We start from the raw sequence: 5560 nt of genomic DNA on the forward strand, positions 1-5560 counted from the left end.
GGATAGAAAATTCCTGGCATACTCTGCCTCATGAGGTATGCTGTAAGATGAGACCTTGATACCCCACCACCACCACCACCTGTGCACGCGCCCAGACACACACATATTCTAGGACAGTAGTCGGCAAACTCATTAGTCAACAGAGCCAAATATCAACAGTACGATTGAAATTTTTTTTTTTTTTTTTTTTTTTTTTTTACAGAGGCAGAGATAGACAGGAACGGAGAGAGATGAGAAGCATCAATCATCAGTTTCTCGTTGCACGTTGCGACTTCTTAGTTGTTCATTGATTGCTTTCTCACATGTGCCTTGACCGTGGGCCTTCAGCAGACCGAGTAACCCCCTGCTGGAGCCAGCGACCTTGGGTCCAAGCTGGTGAGCTCTTTGCTCAAGCCAGATGAGCCCGTGCTCAAGCTGGTGACCTCGGGGTCTCGAACCTGGGTCCTTCCGCATCCCAGTCCGACGCTCTATCCACTGCGCCACCACCTGGTCAGGCAAAATTTTTTTTTTAACAAGTGTTCTTTACATTTTAAGATTTTTTATTTATTCATTATAGAGAGGAGAGAGAGAGAAGGGGGAGGAGCAGGAAGCATCAACTCCCATATGTGCCTTGACCAGGCAAGCCCAGGGTTTTGAACTGGCAACTTCAGCGTTTCCTGGTTGAGGCTTTATCCACTGCGCCACCACAGGTCAGGCTGAAATTTCTTTTGAAGCCAAATTTTTAAAAGTTAAACTATATAGGTAGGTACATTCCTTATCGAGATAGTGCCCGCACGTGGTGTTTTGTGGAAGAGCCACACTCAAGAGGCCAAAGAACCACATGTGACTCATGAGCCGCAGTTTGCCAACCAGGGCTCTAGGATATTCACTACCTCTTAAATTCGTCAAGATATTTCTTGATAGATTGCTTTTTATTGCTTAAGGAAATTTTTCTATTTGAAAAAAATTTATTTTTCAAGTGAGAGAAGGGGAGACAGATTACCTCATGCTCCCTGACCAGGATCCACTGGACAACCGCCATCATGGGCTGATGCTTGCAACTGAGCTATTTTTAGTGCCTGAGGCAGAGGCTTCATGGTGGTCCCTTCTCATGTGTGCCTTGACCAGGGCTCGAATCCATGACATCCATACACTGGGCTGACTCTCTACCACTGAGCCAAACTGTCAGGGCCTCTATTTGAATTTTTAAAACTTGAACCTGCTCAGTTTTAATCAGGAAAGTCAATTATGCATATTATCTCTAGATTTTATTTTGCATTTTTAATTGCAGCTTATTTTCTTAATGCCTTCTGTTTGTATTTTGTTGACCATTTTTCACATTTTTCATTTTATATTCCACCAAACCTATTTTCAATTTTTAATTTCTTCTTTGAACTTGTATATATATTTGCATCTTAAAAAACAGATCACTTTGGGCCTGACCAGGCAGTGGCGCAATGGATGGAGCGTCGGACTGGGATGCGAAGGACCCAGGTTCGAGACCCTGAGGTCGCCAGCTTGAGCACAGGCTCATCTGGTTTGAGCAAAGTTCACCAGCTTGGACCCAGGGTCGCTGGCTTGAGCAAGAGGTTACTCGGTCTGCTGTAGCCCCACCGTCAAGGAACATATGAGAAAGCAATCAATGAACTAAGGTTTTGGTTGCAATGATGCTTCTCTGTCTGTCCCTATCTATCACTCTTCTCTGTCTCTGTAAGGAAAAACAACACAAAAAAACAAAACAGATCACTTTGATACATCATTTTTGAGTCTGTAGAGAATGTTTCTTTAAACTTTTTGGGGTAGTGGCTAGCACCGATGATCCTTCTTTTCTGATTTTTTTACTTTTTTTTTTTTTTTTTACAGAGACAGAGGGATAGACAGGGACAGACAGACAGGAACGGAGATGAGAAGCATCAATCATTAGTTTTTCGTTGCACATTGCAACACCTTAATTGTTCATTGATTGCGTTCTCATTCATGCCTTGACCATGGGCCTTCAGCAGACTGAGTAACCCCTTGCTTGAGCCAGCAACCTTGGGCTCAAGCTGGCGACCTCAGGGTCTCAAACCTGGGTCTTCTGCTTCCCAGTCCAACGCTCTATCCACTGTGCCACTGCCCAGCCAGGCCTTTTCTGATTTATCCTTATTTAAATTTAGGTTAGTCTGCTGAAAATAACAGGGACTAGGGGAAATGAGTTTTAAGTTGGGTTGTTATATTAAAAGCTTTGTACCAAATCCATTATTTCCTCTGCCTCTGAGAACACATTTCTCTATTTTATTAGTATTTTTTTTTCTTTCTTTTTGCATTTTTCTGAAGCTGGAAACAGGGAGAGACAGTCAGACAGACTCCCGCATGCGCCCGACCGGGATCCACCCGGCACACCCACCATGGGGCGACGCTCTGCCCACCAGGGGGCGATGCTCTGCCCATCCTGGGCGTCGCCATGTTGCAACCAGAGCCACTCTAGTGCCTGGGGCAGAGGCCACAGAGCCATCCCCAGCGCCTGGGCCATCTTTGCTCCAATGGAGCCTTGGCTGCGGGAGGGGAAGAGAGAGACAGAGAGGAAGGCGCAGCGGAGGGGTGGAGAAGCAAATGGGCACTTCTCCTGTGTGCCCTGGCCGGGAATCACACCCGGGTCCTCCGCACGCTAGGCCGACGCTCTACCGCTGAGCCAACTGGCCAGGGCTCTATTTTATTAGTATTAAAAAGTCAGTGTGCCCCATGGTAGCTATTATGAGTATACAATTCAAATTGTGGAAGTGAAATCAATTCAGTGGTTTGCTCCGAACATTAAAAACTGATACAAAACTATATAGGAGACATCAGAATGCATTTTGCATAAAGAATAAGAATTTTCCTTGAAATTTTTTTCAATAGTGGGCGCGTGCACACACACACAGTTATATAATGTGTTTTATAGGCCAAAGTCAAAAAGTTCTAAAGCTACACTTCCAAGGCTTCACTTACTAGGCTAGCTAGGTAGTGCATTAGATCAGTGGTCCCCAACCCTTTTTGGGCCATGGACCGGTTTAATGTCAGAAAATATTTTCACGGACCAGCCTTTAGGGTGGGACGGATAAATGTATCACATGACCAAGACAAGCATCAAGAGTGAGTCTTAGACGGATGTAACAGGGAATCTGGTCATTTTTTAAAAATAAAACATTGTTCAGACTTAAATATAAGTAAAACGGAAATAATGTAAGTTATTTATTCTTTCTCTGCGGACCGGTACCGGGGGGTTAGGGACCACTGCATTAGATGACAAAAATGGCCCTTCAGCAAGGTATATCCTTAAGCTCCATCTCTTCTCCAAACCTTTATCAAAATGATATCTCCACAGATGCTCATCATGTCCCACTTATAGTTCTTTGTATTGACAAGAATAGAAACAATCGACTTCTTTGTATAGGTTGGCTGATTCCCCAGTTTGGTCCAGATTTCCCCACATGCCTAATAAGTATGCTTTAAGTTTATAGTTCATGTTTGAGGAGGTTTACTTCTGTTACTAAAATTTGTTGGGTTTTTTTTTTCCTTGTATTTTTCTGAATCAGAGACAGACTCCCGCATGTGCCCGACCGGGATCCACCCGGCAAGCCCACTAGGGGGTGATGCTTTGCTCATCTGGGCCGTCATTCCATTGCAACTGGAGCCATCCTCAGCGCCTGGGCCAGCTTTGTTCCAGTGGAGCCGTGGCTGCAGGAGGGGAAGAGATAGATAGAAGGGGGGAAGGGTGGAGAAGCAGACGGGTGTGCCGTAACCAGAAAGCAAACCCGGAGCTTCCACATGCCAGGCCATTGCGCTACCACTGAGCCAGCTGGCCAGAGCCTTGTTGGGGTTTTTAAAGATGAACATTCTACATTTTAAAATATTTTAACAATATACTGGATGATGATTTGGTTGGTTATTTAGCCAAAAGACATCTTTCTGCACATAGATCACTGGTAATAAATCACTGCTAGGACTCTATAACAGATGTACTATAGATAAAGGTGCTTATATTTAACTTTTTTTTTTGAGACAGAGGGATAGATAGGCACAGACAGGAACGGAGAGAGATGAGAAGCATCAATCAGTTTTTCGTTGTGGCACTTTAGTTGTTCATTGATTGCTTTCCCATATGTGCCTTGACCGCAGGCCTTCAGCAGACCGAGTAACCCCTTGCTTGAGCCAGCGACCTTGGGTCCAAGCTGGTGAGCTTTGCTCAAACCTGATGAGCCCCCGCTCAAGCTGGCAACCTCGTGGTCTCGAACCTGGGTCCTCCACATCCCAGTCCAATGCTCTATCCACTGCGCCACCGCCTGGTCAGGCTTAACATTTAAAAGTAGACATATATAGTTGTATGATAAATCATAATAGCTCTCTGATGGACAGCTTTTATTAGCTGAAGTATCTTCAGAAGAATCACTGAAGAATTTGAAATCTTGAATATGATGCCCAAATGCTCTAATATTGCTGCAAAAACCATTCAGCTCAATAGCAAGCAGCAGAATGTGAATCCTGTGACCAGATATAGCTTCCTAAGAAACTGGGTCCATCTTGTGTAGCAGTTGGTATTTACAATTCTTGCTGGGATCAGAGCTGCAGGAGGTCATTCAATCACTTTTCCATTTTTAAAGGAGGAAAGGTAAGTACAGGTAAACAGAACTTTTCTAGTGACACTTTCTTGACTACCGATGCTCATGAACAGTTTTCAGTCCTTCTGCATCTTTAGACCTCTTTTCATTCTTTCTGAATGCTGCCTGTGAATCTGTCATTGGCTTTTCCTGCATATGCACACACTCCTTGGGCGATGTTTTAATTCTACACATCCAGTTACCCAAACATTGTCAATTCAGGGTTAGATCACTATGAATAACTCCAGTCCCTATTTCCAGCTTTCTGGGCTTTGTCTATATATCAATTTTTTGGCTTTGTGAATTGCACTACTGTCCAACAATTCAGGTCAAAGCTCTGAGTGGTATTCCTTTTCTCTCCATCATCAAACCTTTTCAGTCTTGTCCTACTGACATGGACAAGATTTGGATAGTGTCAGTTCTGGTAGAACCTTAAAGACTGAGCATCTTAACCTGGGATTCAAGGCTTGTGTGGAAGAAAAAAAAGAAGAAACACTGCCTGACCTGTGGTGGCGCAGTGGGATAAAGCGTCGACCTGGAACACTGAGGTCGCTGGTTCAAAACCCTGGGCTTGCCTGGTCAAGGCACATATGGGAGTTGATGCTTCCTGCTCCTCCCCCTTCTCTCTCTCCTCTCTCTCTAAAAAAAAATCAATAAAATATTTTTAAAAAAAGAAACACTAAGTATGCTGTATAAAAGGTGTTAAAATTTTACTGTTTGTTGAACTGTTCAAAGCAACTGGATTAAACAATCCAGAAAAAGCCTTATATTTGCATTTTCTTATAACGCTGCTGCTAATGAGTCAGTTTTCACTGATTTATTATTACCTGCTACTGCTGAGGGGAAATGTTAGCACTAATGTTTTCCTAACTTCGTCTTTGGAAGTAACAGCAGCAGCACAAATCTTGGGGTTCTCAGAACTGTTCCAATCACAGACAAACCAAAAACTAAACCACAGAAAGATG

Source organism: Saccopteryx bilineata, chromosome 3 (assembly GCF_036850765.1).
Source record: "Saccopteryx bilineata isolate mSacBil1 chromosome 3, mSacBil1_pri_phased_curated, whole genome shotgun sequence".
Taxonomy (NCBI): Eukaryota; Metazoa; Chordata; class Mammalia; order Chiroptera; family Emballonuridae; genus Saccopteryx; species Saccopteryx bilineata.